Source organism: Peromyscus californicus, unplaced genomic scaffold, assembly GCF_007827085.1.
Source record: "Peromyscus californicus insignis strain IS unplaced genomic scaffold, ASM782708v3 Scaffold_13__1_contigs__length_99412109, whole genome shotgun sequence".
Lineage (NCBI taxonomy): Eukaryota > Metazoa > Chordata > Mammalia > Rodentia > Cricetidae > Peromyscus > Peromyscus californicus.
This window is the reverse complement of record NW_026294424.1, coordinates 40,300,709-40,314,644: the sequence shown is the minus strand read 5'-3', so window position 1 is coordinate 40,314,644 and position 13,936 is coordinate 40,300,709. Positions and strand designations below refer to the sequence as shown.

The 13,936-nt window shown below is 40.6% G+C and overlaps 1 long non-coding RNA gene across 1 annotated transcript in view; it reads left to right on the top strand.

The window, feature by feature from the left end:
* Positions 1–410: 410 nt before the first annotated feature.
* LOC128108392 (uncharacterized) overlaps positions 411–13,936 on the top strand; it is a 194,852-nt gene continuing 181,326 nt past the window's right edge. Inside the window, exon 1 of the long non-coding RNA XR_008217456.1 lies at positions 411–645. This is a non-coding gene — a long non-coding RNA (uncharacterized LOC128108392). The remainder of the gene's footprint in view (positions 646–13,936) is intronic.

Genomic DNA, 13,936 nt, shown 5'->3' with positions numbered 1-13,936 from the left:
AAGCCATCGATAGGCCCGCTTTAATTGGAGGCCTTTGCTAATCATACCCAGACAGGGTACATGTCACTGTATCTCCAGAGATTTCCACTCAATCTTGAGCTCAGAGTTGATCCACTTACATCAGATAGAAAGGAAGCATGACTGTCTTGGTTTGTGAGGTGCATGCATTGGCTTTATTTTATTTACATTTATGTAGTGTGTGTGTGTGTGTGTGTGTGTGTGTGTGTGTGTGTGTGTGTGTGTGTGTGTGGTGGTGACGGTGGGAGCATATGACATGATGCATGTGTGGAGGTCAGCGGACAACTTCCGGAAGCTGATTCTCTCTTTCCACCGTGTGGTTCCCAGGGTTTAACACTGGTTGTCGGGCTTGGCAGCGTTTACCCATTTAGCCACACAGGCTTTATTTTAAGGCTATTCAAAGCCGTGAAAGGAGGGAGAGGGGAGATTTCCTGATCTATGCTCTCTCTGGAGACAGGATCTTAGATCTGTCTTTGGAAGTTGCTATGTATTGCAGAGATGTTATTCCTACTTCCCACCAGTGTCTTCAACAATATAACACATTTCCTTAAAAACAGCTGCCATTTTGAATGGTTGCCATTTACTTCTCAGCCTCAGAGTGACTCCTGCAAAGCATGATGGTAACAGGTAGGAGCTGTTACTTAAATTTAGTGAAAGTTCTGCTTGTTCATGGGACCTGTTTGGTGAATTATTCTCTTGAAGATATGTGAGAATACCTACATAAAAGGAGCACAAGATTGTCACTGTGGTTGCTTTTACCTAAAGAACTGGTACCTGTGGAAATGCATTTATATGAAATCTGTTCAAGAACTGCAGAAAACAGCTGCACAGAATCTTGGGAGAAACAGTTTTAGCTTTCTATAATTTTTGCAGTGTTTAAGGACTGAACTAAAGGAATGTGAAATCAAGATGATTGACATTGCTAAGCTTTTTTTTTTTTTAATGCTGCACACATGGTCTTTTTAAAAAGAGCACTCCACACGCAAAGCATAATTGCTCCCTGCTTCTGCAAAGGTTTGCCTTCAATAGAGTTGCATTTTCCTGATAGAACTGATTAAAATAAATTAAATGAACCACTCACTTATTCTTCCAGTTTGCAAACTTTGAAATTTGTAACAGGGCTTTTATACAGGCATACACTGTACAGCACTGCATCCTATGGTGGAGTGTATTCTAAGTACAGAGTTGAAAACCTAGATAAAAATGTTTTCGGTGAAGAGAGGCAAATGATGCAATGTCTGGATCATGAGCTATCAAACCTCTGTTGCTTGACCATCAAGCCGGGTATCTTTTGATGCCTGCTCAAGCTGTTGCCTCTTGCCGGCTCTGTCTGGTCTTTCTCTAAGATGTGAGCTGCTTTGGGTGCGATGTTATTTTCCTTCCAAGGTTTTACATAACCATCCTGTAAATGTTGATGACAGAGAAACAAAATTCTTGGGCCAGGCTCCCATTCCCATGCTTTCTATAATCATTAGGTTGATTCCTTAAAAACAACAGTATGTGTACAGATAGGTGTGTGTGTGTGTGTGTGTGTGTGTGTGTGTGTGTGTGTGTGTGTCTGTATGTGTGTGTCTAGATGCATGCATGCATATATTCTGTACCTTACATTGTGTCACACTACTAGTTACATAGAATTGCTTTAGTATTATAATTGTATTATCATTGTAAATTGCATTCATACTGTCTTATTAACTGTATTATATCTGTATGCATTGCAAAGATGAGCTTGTTCTAACACTTTTTGTGAGGCAGTCTCAACAGATCATGCTTGTGGTTTATCCACTTATGAACACATATATTATTTTAGTGGTAATCCATGTCACACCACATAAAATACATCTGAATTTATCAAAATGTTGCAGAATAATACCTACTTGGCTTAATGTAACTTATTGAGTTTGTGACAGTTAAATTTTCTTTTTTAGAAATATTCACAAATTGATCAATTGAATGACTGCAGAGTAACTATAAACAAAGTGGGGAGAAAGAGAGAAAGAACAGAAATTGTCAGGAAAATAACAGAAATAATCTGCTCATTTTCAGATTTTTTTGTTTCTAAATCAGACCATACCTCACTGTATCTGTTGCCACTTGGTATGATCGGCCTTAAATATGTGGTTGACTTAATATTTTTTCCCACTCTGAGTAATTTGGGGGAGTTAAAGGCGAAGGAGGCAGTGAAGTCGTTAAACATTCTGATCAGGTTTCCTCCAGGGTCTTGCTGCTGGGAGAATGTCTTATGGGTAGATTTCCACTCTCTCAGCAGGGTGTGTTTTGCATGAACTGAGTCCCAGGAGAAAATGTTATTCCACACAACAAAGCCTTGGTGGTGACTCATATTAAACTGACCAGGAGGAGGGAGGGAGACACTGACCTGGGGAGGGAGGACAGGACACAATTTACTTTCTAAAAACTGACTACAGCTCTCTGGGAAATGAAAATCCTCCCAGCTCTGTGTTTCCTTGCCATGCTTTTCATATAAAAAAGTATTTTCCATGTGTCATAAGGATTTTTGGGGGATGAAATGAAGATTCTTAGACAAGGGAAGAAAAACCAAGAGTCTTTTCCAGAGAAAATGATAAAAACAAGTCTTTGTCACCTACTGCTGTTAGTTAGGATACACGTAATTGACAGGATGGCTAATTTCATAAAACCATTACTGTCTCACCATCAGAAACCAGACCCCGAAATGCATTGATGTGAAAGACGTCCCTTACTTGGATTTGAATGTTTCAAACACCATAGAACCTAAAAATGGATTTTTTTTCACATGTACTAAACTAACTTGAACTACAAATGTCTTTTCTTTCCAAAAGGTTAGCAATTAACAGACCATGGCTGCCCTGGTGTTTCCTATTGTTTCAAAGCTCCTGATGAAATGATACAGGTCTGCAATGTGATCCTTTTAATTATCTGTTTTATTATTCTGACATGTACCAGGGTCCTAAACTTGCCCAGGATTTATTGATAAGGGCGTCTTCCACTTGTACTACCCCATTTCGTTGCTGTTTTTATAATGGTTTCTAACTAATAAAATGTTATCTTATTCATTGTGCTTATATGTAATAAATCAGATGCCTTCCCCTTCTTCGCAAGGCAGATCTAGCTGGGAGAGACTGTCTCAATGTGTTAAAACCCATGACATCCTTTGCATACAAATAGAAATTAGTACAAGAGCATTTCATTAAGGAAAGTATTGCTGCTTCTGCCTGACCTAGGGAAAATTAATATTCTAAATACAAAATCACGTGACTCGGGTCTGTGCCTCTGCACTAACGGAAGCTATAAAAAGATGCCTGGAATAAAGGCTAGATCTCTTCTCTATTCCTACAGCAGTATTATTTACTTGGTGAAGGAGATCGAATTGATGGAAAAATGGTGGATGTGCTTTTTGCAGGCAGCTGTGAACCCCAGATGTTTTATTTATTCACCAAATATTTATTAAGCCCTTGGGACAGGTGTGGGGTGGGGGTGAGCAAGAGACATGGTCCCCACAGAGCATATATTTTTTTTTCAAGGGGGAAATAGAAAACAAACAGATGATTTTATCAACAAATACCCACTTTGAAATTGTGAAGAGAATTGTCAGGACATTGAGAATATTTAGCATTAGGTTTCATTTACTTCCTTTTTTTTTTTCAAAGACTAGCAGGGGGAAGGGGAAAGGGATTAACGGAATATATTTGACATAAAAGCAAAGGATGGACTATTTGAAGGTAGGGATTCAGCAAGGGAGGGGGAGAGGGCAAGAGGTGAGTTGGATGGATAATTAAGTGTAATGATGTATATATGTGAAAATGTTTCAGTGAAATCCATTAGCTTGTATACTGCCTAAAAATAAATTCAGTTTTAAAAATAGGCTGAAAAACATCTATCTTTCAGATGCCCTGCCTGGTTTTTGGGGACAAGGGCGGCTTGGCTACCACAGCATTCTTCAGGGTCCCTGGAATGGAGATTCTGGGCAGTACTGGGAAGCCATAGCTCCATCCGCATTCAGCTGAGGGAGTGGGGATTGGGCAGAGTTTACAGAGGGTGCTACAGTTCTTCCTGAGTGTTGCAAAGCCTTGGGGCACAGGACAGCATGGCCAAACCACATGGCTGAGAAGCATCATGCTAAAAGGAAAGGATGATTAGTTCTAGGCTGCAAGGACAGGGGATGTTCAGTGGCTAGGAGTGAGCCAGGAAAAGCAGGTTGAAGGCACATGGTGATGGATACGGGGGTATTTTGCCAAGACAGTTTTGGGAATTTGGCTGAGCATTGGTGATGTTGTAGGAATTTTAAAACGGGGGTTATAGTATGCATAGTTACTACCTGGAGCATATCTACCTGCTGATTTCTCAATTCCAGTTTGCCGTAGTTAACCTTGGCCCACAAATTCTAAATGGAAGCTTTCAGAAGTAAACAATTCCCAGCTTTTATATTGCACTCAGTCTGAACAGCGTGATGAAATCCTGCACAGTTCCGCTTTGCAGCATGGGACGTGAGTCATCCCTTGACCAACAGCATAGCCACACTGTAAATGCCACTGGCTTCTTAGTCTCTTACTAGCTGTCACGGCTACCAGATCAATAGTTGCAGCATTTCAGGGTTTGTACAAACTACTTCTTGTAGACTGTTAGGCTGACACTTGGTAACCTTGCCTACACTACTCATCTCACCTCATTATTCCACATAGGCACTGCATCTTCACATCATCACCAGAAAGGAGAAGAATGGGAGAGGAATACTTGCACAAGAGAGATCTCATTCACATAGTTCTTACTATAAACTATTACCATAGTTCTCTATTGGTTATTATTGTTACTATCTTATTGTGACTAATCTATAACATAAATTTGATCATAGACATATAAATAGAGGGGAAAACAGTTTATATAGGGGCTAGGACAAGCTACAGTTTCAAGACTATTGAACTTCCATTTATTTTTAGATACCCATCTCCAGATAGACTAGAGCTCCAGGGGAAGTTGAGCTTCCTACTGTAGGGCTGGACCCCATTAAGCCTTATCCCCACCACTTCTTAACATGTCCCTGGATCCAATTTGACTGGCTAAAGATAGTTATTGCATTATTTCACCTTAGTTACAGATAGCGGATTAGAGGTGGGTATATGGGTTACTCCTGCCAGTTAGTAGCAAAAGGTTGAGTTGTGGGGCAAGGTAGAATTCTGAAGCAAACAGTTTCTTCTTTCTTGGAAGAGTTATTGCAAAGACCCCTTGTCCTCCATGGAAGTCAAGAGGTACAAACCTGAGGGCCTAGACAGATATATCTAGCTGTTCCTTGAGGCTGAAAGCCCTTCTCCACATAGGATACAGTTTGCAGGACTTGCATTCCAGCTGTGGCTCTCATCTGCATGTGATTCTTGGGGAGGGGGGGCAAATGCGAGACAGACAACAGTACATACCAAAAATAGCTTGGAAGTGCGCATGTCTCATAATCTGAGCTTAATGAATGTCTGTTAGATATTTTAATTCATCCATGTACTAAGAACCTGTGATAGGCCAATATCCATCCTAAGCACTGAGAATATGGGCTAAGCAAGAAAGAGCAAGCCCTCCTTGAAGGAATTTGAAGGATGTGTCTTCTGCCTGACTTTGGCATGCATTCTTTTTGTAGTTAGGTATTAGCACGTGCTTCACTCATGTTTAGATCTGCCCCACGGTGCCAGTAACGTTGACTTGTACATAGAAAGTACTCTCAGAATGTCTGCTCTAAGGAAACATCAGCACAAACATCCATCATATTCCCAGCAGGTGCAAATCCAGAGCCAAGACAGAGTAATGGTGCTCACTGAGAAAAAGTACGACTCAGTGGTTAGGGAACTAGTGTGGGCTTCAAGATTTCCTTTGAATTTTGGTTCTTGTGTTTACATGCTGTGTAACCCATTTCTCTTCCTTGGCCCTAACAAGATAATACCTGTCACCCTAGGGATGCTGTGCAGAGTTCACAGAGATAATGGAGATTATTTATATTATGTGTTATGCATGATGCATTGCCTGAATGTATATAACATATAATATAGTATTTTATATACTGCTTGAAGAAATTAACTAATAAATACAGGTACTTGTTTGTCATTGAGGCAGTTCACTGACATGCAATATTTATTTTGTATTCATTTGCACATTTTGTTTTAACAGGATTTCATCATTTGGGTTTCCCAGCTCTTAAACACTTTCTTATTGGAAAAGAAGTCAAGGAGATGGGCAATTATTTCCTGTCTCCACTCACTAACAGCAAAATCTTGGACCAAAGTTTAAGTGTAATTATCTTGTTTGGATTATGAAGAATGATGCAAAAAGATAGGGACAACAGACAAGATTCATGTCTCAGTGTCAGGTGTTGGTGTCCAAGGCACCTGTGCCTAGCAGTCCAGAGTGCTGAAAAAGAGATCAGGGCCTCTGTGGGTGCCACAAGAACTTGACTGTGCTCAGATATTTTTATCTTTCCTTGAGCCTAGTTCTTCAACCATCAGCTCAATTCCTTGACCACCCTATGCATTCACTTCCTATTTAGTACTTAAGTCAATCAGAATTGATTTCTATTGTTTGGAACTAACAACCCTGAGTAGAACATGGGCTAGGATTTCAAACCTAGAGATTTGAGCTTTATACCGTGATAGTGTTGATAGAATTCCTTAGGAGATACTGAAGGTTATTTGTGTTATTAAAAAGTAAACTTGGAAACAAATCAATATGAAATCTTCCCTCTTATTCTTCCTAAACCATCAAAAGCCAGATACCCAGCTGTGAAACTCACATTAGGGACAAAAAGCAACCCTTATTTTACAGTCCTCGAGCTTGGCCCAAATCCAAATGTGATGCTGCTTAGAAAATGGCATTTTCAATGGGCCAACTTGTCTTGTGGCAGCCTTCACTTTATGTGGGACCCAGGAAAATGTTGACTGTAAGTCAGTGAACAAAGCTAGTTCTTTATATTTAAAATGTGTCCCAGAACTTTGCTTTAGCTAGCTCACGGATTTCAGTGTTTGTGAGAGTTGTTGTCTAAACCTCAGAAAGGGGCATCTTTTCCTGTTACCAACATTTGTACAAGTTGTAGTTAATAGTGTTTTTTAATCTGGAAGGTAGATTTAATAGAAGACATTTTTGGGGAACACCTAGAGTCTACCTGGGTTTTTGTGCCATGGGGTAGAAGAGAGACTTTCATGATTCATTTCACATTGTAAAACATAAGAATAAGGTAAAAAGCAGTGAGGAACAAAATAAATTAGAGGGAGGGACATTAGAAATTAACCTAGCCAATGCAGAAGAGCCCACCCCGGTAGTGAAGACCAGGGAGGGCTGGTGGGAGCCAACCTTGCAACTACCCAGACCCAGAACCAGGGTTATGAGTTGGCCTACCTCAGCATCTACCCTCATCTATGATCTGCTGGAGCATGTGAAGGGACCTGACCTGAAGACCCAAAGCTGCAGGATCTCTATGACACAGGGCAACAACAGGATAACCTAGAGGAGCCCCAGTGAGGGCCCAGCATCGATAGCCTAGCAGAAACCAGAGGCCTCGAACCAGACCAATGACTCTGCACTGAACCCTTGAACATAAAGATATATGAATAAAAGGGTTTACTGTGTGACTCACTGTGTCATACTACAGCTTCCATGACAAGATTTTTCCTTTTTCTTTCTTTTAAATTCTATTTTATTCTATTTGGGGAGGGGAGGTTACAAGGGCAGAGGGGGGATATGAAGGGACGGGGAAATGAATGGGACTGAGATGCATGATGTGAAAGATACAAAGAATAAGTAAAAAGAAAGTTAAAAAAAAAAGTTATCCTAGCAACACTGAAGAACATTTATCAAGCATGCTTGCTTCAGTCAATGGGGAGGGGTGCATAGACAGTTGCTGAGTATATTCAGTGGAAAAAAATGACTGCTAAGAGTGTAGAAGTCTGTTATGGGAATGGCAGTGCTGAGTGACAGTATGTATATCCATTATTTGACCTTGGACTAATCCTTTCAGCTTAGTGCCTTGTCATATCTTGTTAGAGATGTTCTTTCCTCAGATAAATATTTCCATTCCTCACTGGATCTTTGGAGAATGTGACTTGAAGCTCCAGATCAGAGTGTCCTCTGCATTCATCACAGTTGGTTATGTGAGGACAACAAGGTGCCTTAAAAGGCACTGGTTGTAGAACCCGGGCATCCCTGGTTTTGAATCCCAGCAGCACCTCTACCGTTAGCATTTCTGAAATGTTGCTGTCTCGTTGGATTAACCTGGCCTTTCATTGCTGGGATAAACACCTGCCAAAAAGTTTAGAAGGCTATTGTGGCTCCTAGTTTCAGCCCATGATTGGTTTGTCCTATTGTTCCAGGCCAGGGGTGCAGAGCAGAATATCATGGGAGAGGACAATGTAGTAGAAAGAAGTTGCTTGCAACATGGCAGCCACAAAACGGAGACAGTGACAAGTGAAGGTCTATAATAAGTATACTTTTCCAGGGCATGGTATCAGTGACCCTTCTGTTAACTAAACTCCACTTTCCACAGTTCCATTACCTCCCAAAAGTCATTTAATGTCTGAATCTATCAATGGATTAATTCGTTGCTATAGGCTGACTCCTCATGGTCATTTCCCCAAAATTTCACCTCTGAACACTGCTGCATTGGAGACCATATATATCCAATCCACACATTTGGGAGCTACATAATGTCAAAACTGCCACACCCATCATACTTATCCCATCTCTGTTGAGTTGTTAAGACTCATTCATTCATTTTGCAGACATTTCTTGTATATCTTTCATATGCCAAGTGACTATAACAGGTAAAAACTTTGTTTTCTAGTGGGTTAGATGAGATGGTTTTTTTCTCTCTCTGGGATCATCTGGGCATGTGTATAGATAAGTATCTAACAATAGATATCATATCATCACTCATTGCTGTCCACCTTGCTGGCCTCTACCTGTGTGTATTGTTCTGAGGTGGTCTGATGAGGACTGAGCAATTGGAATAGACAATAGCCTTCTTTTAGGACACATATTGTATATGGCTAAGAACATCCTATATTCATAGGGGCTTTAGAGAAGTAGCCCTCGGGTTCCTTTGCTAGCTAGAGTAGGCACAGGTGCATCCAGAAGTAGCCACAGAGAACTATATCCTCTCCTCAAATGGCAAGTCCAGCCAAGGTCCTCTCCAACAAACTCTTTGAACATTAATTTCTTTATTTTCCATATCTAATCTTTTCCCTTCTCACAATTCCCTGCCTCCCCTGACAGCAAAAGAATAAAACACTTAAAAGTAGAAACATTTCAGCTCTCAGAAGAATCTCTCCTTCTCTCCCTTCCTCCCCCCTCTCCCTCTCCCTCTCTCTCTTTTTTTGCAAAGGGAGAAAAATTCTATTCTAAAATCCAGATGTTCACATAACAGGATTCCACTTGAAATAGAAATCAGAAATCAGGGCACTGTCTCCCACACTTACCTGCACTTTATACATACACCCATGACCTTTGCATCTTCTTCCATTACTATTCTGAAATTTTATGAAAGTCAAACTAGCTGTTCATCAAGAAAATATAAACTAGTTAATAAATAAATTCAGCTCATGTTACAAGAATAGAGACCAAAGTAGAGAGAGTTAAAAATGTCAGAGAATTATAGTGGACAAGGCATAAGTATCAATGGACATGGTTCTTATAATGTGTAACGGACATGGATTAATCCCTTTCCCCACTGAATTTGATTTTCCCCAAGGGGTTCACACTCTTACAACAACAAAGAAGAGCTAAGGGAAGCTTTGCTTCCTCATCTTTCCTGGTGTGTGTGTGTGTGTGTGTGTGTGTGTGTGTGTGTGTGTGTGTGTGTGTGTGGTGTGGCGTGGCGTGTGAGGCCAGAGGAGGATGTCAGGCATCTTGCTCTGCTGTTCTCCACCTTACTCTTTTGAGACAGGTTCTCTCATTGAACTTGGAATTAGGCTGTTTGCCATCAAACCTAGGGATCCTCTTTTGTTGCCTCCCTCCACAGTATCAGGCTTATAGGTATACACACAACCATCATCTTATGTAGGTCCCTGGAATTTGAACTCAGGTCCTAATGCTTGCATAGCAGTCTTACCCACAGATATTTCTCCCCAGCCCCTTACATAGTTACATTTTTTTTTCTTCATCGTGGTACTAAGGGTTGAACCTTGTCCATGCTAGCTAAGCCTTATACAACTCCGCTGTACCCCAAGCCCTCTCTTGTTTAATTTTGCAGGTGTTCCATGGAAATTGTTTATGAAAAATTCTGTTGTGTTTACCATCAAGTAAACGCCAATTGGAAATTGCATTTCTGTTTGAATGTATAGCTAGAGGTTTTCTCCTTTTTGTCATGTGAGGACGTTGATATTCTCAGCATGAGCAAGAGTTGAGGAAGTTTCCTAGGCATATGACTGTGGGGCCCACAGTGAAGCTTGAGAGCTGCTTCCATGTTACATTTCATTCTCGAGCTGTGTAAGCAAAGAAATTTATGGGGATATCTCACTTGTGTGGAAAGCAATGGTAATGGTCAACATTATGACATTGCAGTATGATGCTGTTATCCACAAAGGTATTGAGCCACATTCATTCATAGCTCTCCTGGACCATATGTGGCCCATGGGCCGCAGGTTGGATACACCCACAACTTTCAAAGTGTTCACCAACACCAGCATACTTTGAATTTTGTAGGGTATTTATAAAGGACGCTGGACAGAATTATTTTTCCTTTTTCCTGTTGGAGAAAATTAAGACATAGCAGAACAAATGACCAATCTCAGGCTCACTAAAGAGGATCCAGGCAGCAGCACAATAGGAACCCACATCTTCTTCACTTAAACAAGATCTTCCTCCACTGCTTCCTGTGATAGCAGCCTGTACTTGGGCAGAGCCAGGCAGCCCCATGGCAGTTGACCAAGCTGTCAGTCCCAGTATTGGGTAGATTGCGGTCCCAAGGAGGGGCTCCTAGACTGCTACTGTTGCCAATGTCTGGATCTGAGCCAGGCACGTACTTCTCTATGTTGATCCACCCAAGTGTCCTGAACATAAGAGTTCACTTGGCCTCAAATCAATGCCCTGATCACAGAGTTCTAAGACCTGACTCTCCCACTCACTAACTTGACTCTGCCTAGATTTATCTTACACAGAGTCTTGATGAAGACTATTTGCCTCATAGGATTGTCTTGCTCTCTAAGGGAGAAAATTAATGTGAGAAGCTTTGTAAAGAATCAAGCACTGCATCAATGTAATTTATTCATGTATTACACAGCAGTGACTGTGTGCCAAGACCTGCTTCAAGAGCTTTCCAGATCTTTGCTCAAGCAATCGTCACATCAACCCTGGGAGATGTTTCATAATCATTAGCTTCATTTTACAGATGTGGAAACTATATGCCTGTAATACACAGTTGTTCAGGGCAGAGCTGTGTGATGAAACTACACCACTGGTACCACACCAGAATCTACGTACTTGACCATGACCCCATGCATTCAGTGATGTGGGATTATTAACACTGTGATTAGAAACTTGGCAACAGAAGTCATGAATGGACTGCACTTTTTCTCACTTATAATCATGTGAAAAGTAGAACAAATCGAGGAATGCCGAAGATAAAAGCAGAAATTAATCAATGAGGAGAGAGGGGCAGTGATGATAGGAATGTTTATAAGCTGGTTCTCTGGAAAGACCCATAAAAAAGGAAATTTCTTGGAAGTCTCATGAAGAAAAGAACAGTAAAAGCACACATATAAACACTAGAGATGATAAAAGATATGATCCCAGATAGAGAGGAAGGAAAAGAACATGAGCATATTGTCCACAGATGTCCCTGGACCAACATCTCATGAGTTAACTTTGGTCAATCACATCTTAGGAAATTGATTTGCATTCTCCTTCTCCTCCTCCAACTACCTACTTCTCCTTTTCGTCCCCCCTTCTCCTCTTCCCCCTCCTCCCTCTACCTTTCTGTTGAGTGTAGAATGTCCAGCATAATCCTTACTAGTCAAATGGCACAGAGTTCACGTGAATGTGAAGTGGGTCATAATTATAACCACCACTCTGTTTCAAACCTGACTTAGGAAAATGATAATGGAAAGAAACAAAGCAAGATTATCCAAAGAAATGACCAAAGCTTGGTGGGAGGCTGTTCTTAACAGTACAGGATGAGTAAGGATGAAGCAACGTGGCAAAGGTTCAAACAAGAAACTCTCCCCTTATTTCCCTCTCCTTTTATTTATTACTGTTTAAAGTGAATATGAGTTTTATTCCTTTTGGATGGATGACAGTCTCCCATCTGTGACACGATCCTGAGGGGTGCAGCTGCGTTTGCTTGCTTTCTCCAACCTTACTCTTCGCTAGCTTTGTTCCTCGTTTTATAGCAAGCAATCAGTTAACATTTGTCAAATGAACTAATGAATTAAAGGAAGTAAACAAGACTTAAATGATGTCCTTGAAGGAGATGAAAATCTAAGACTCTTTTTTAAGTTCAATGTAAAATATAAAATTAAGCATACAACACAAAGAGAAAGAAGGAGATATTAGCAAGATCAGATATAATTATCAAAGAATAAAAAGAGAAAGAATTCAAGCAGAATGATACTGTTTTGGAAATGCACAAATTGGCTTGGACAGGAATGAAATCCAGCCTCTGGCATTTCTGAGAACTTAACATAAGGATAAACATAGCATTTAAAATCTGTATGAAAAGGAGGAATTATTACAGTCAGTGGGTGATTAGGAATACTGCCCATTCTGGAGGAAAACTTAGACCTGTACTTTATTCCATTTGCAGCTTATATCGCACATTAAAAATTTAAATATAGAAACAAAAAGTACTAGAAAAAAATATGTGAGTATTTATGGATTGAGTGGATCAGAGAGGCCATATATTACATAGTTTTAAGTTGAATGTGAAATTTCCCCACAGCCTAGGATGTTTGTACACTTGGTCCCCTACTGGCAGTGCTGTTTGGAAAAATTGTGAGAATTTTTGTAGGTAGAGTTTTCCTGGAGGAAGTGAGTCACTAGGGGTGGGCCTTGAGGCTTTATAGCCCAGCTCCACTTCCTGTGCACCCTGCTTCCTGACTTCAATTCCCAGCTGCTTTGTGTTCCTGTCACCATGCTTTCCTGACTATGATGGAGTGTAGTCCTCCTTATGTTGTAAGCCAAAAGAAACCTTTTCTTTCCCACATTGCATCTTGTTAGGTATTTGGTCATAGCAATGATCAAAGAAATACAGAGAATTGCTTTTAAGGTGTGGGGCCATGGCTTTGATAAACCTAACCAAATGGTTTATAGGCCTTTGGAACCGTTTTGTGGGAGGAGTGTAGAATGGTCTAGCACTTAGGGCTGGAATATACCTAAAATGCTTTTTGACAGTGTTTAACAAGTCATCCTTGTGGCATTCAGAAGACCTGGATGTGGTAGGAAATGTGGACAATTAAGTCTGGTTCATGAGGTTTCAAAGAAGAATCGAGACTCTCTCAAGATTTGGGCTATTGGTTTTACGTTAAAGTCTAGCAAACAGTATGGCTGCATCCTGCCTGTGTTTGGAGAACTTGGTGAGGCTGACTGAAAAACAATGGACTAATGTGTTTGATGGAGGAAATCGCAAGAGTGGATGATATTCAGACTGTGCCATGGTTACTGCTCCTAGCTCTTATCTAGTTCTCCAGTGAGAGTGCAACAATGGAGCAGGAAGGTATGAAAAATAATAGTTTTGTTGGGAAATGAGTGAGTTGGAAGTTGTAGAGTAAGTGTGAGATGAAAAAGTAGCTGCAGTTGTTGAAGAGGTTAGTACCATTAAAGAGATACCTGTGTTCTGCATAGGGACAATACAAAATGTGTCTTGAGAGAAAGACCCTGTTCCTAGTGCTACAGTCTATATAAAACAGAGTTTTATAAATAAAATAACAGATCTGATTGTGTATGTGTCTGTATGTGTGTGTGC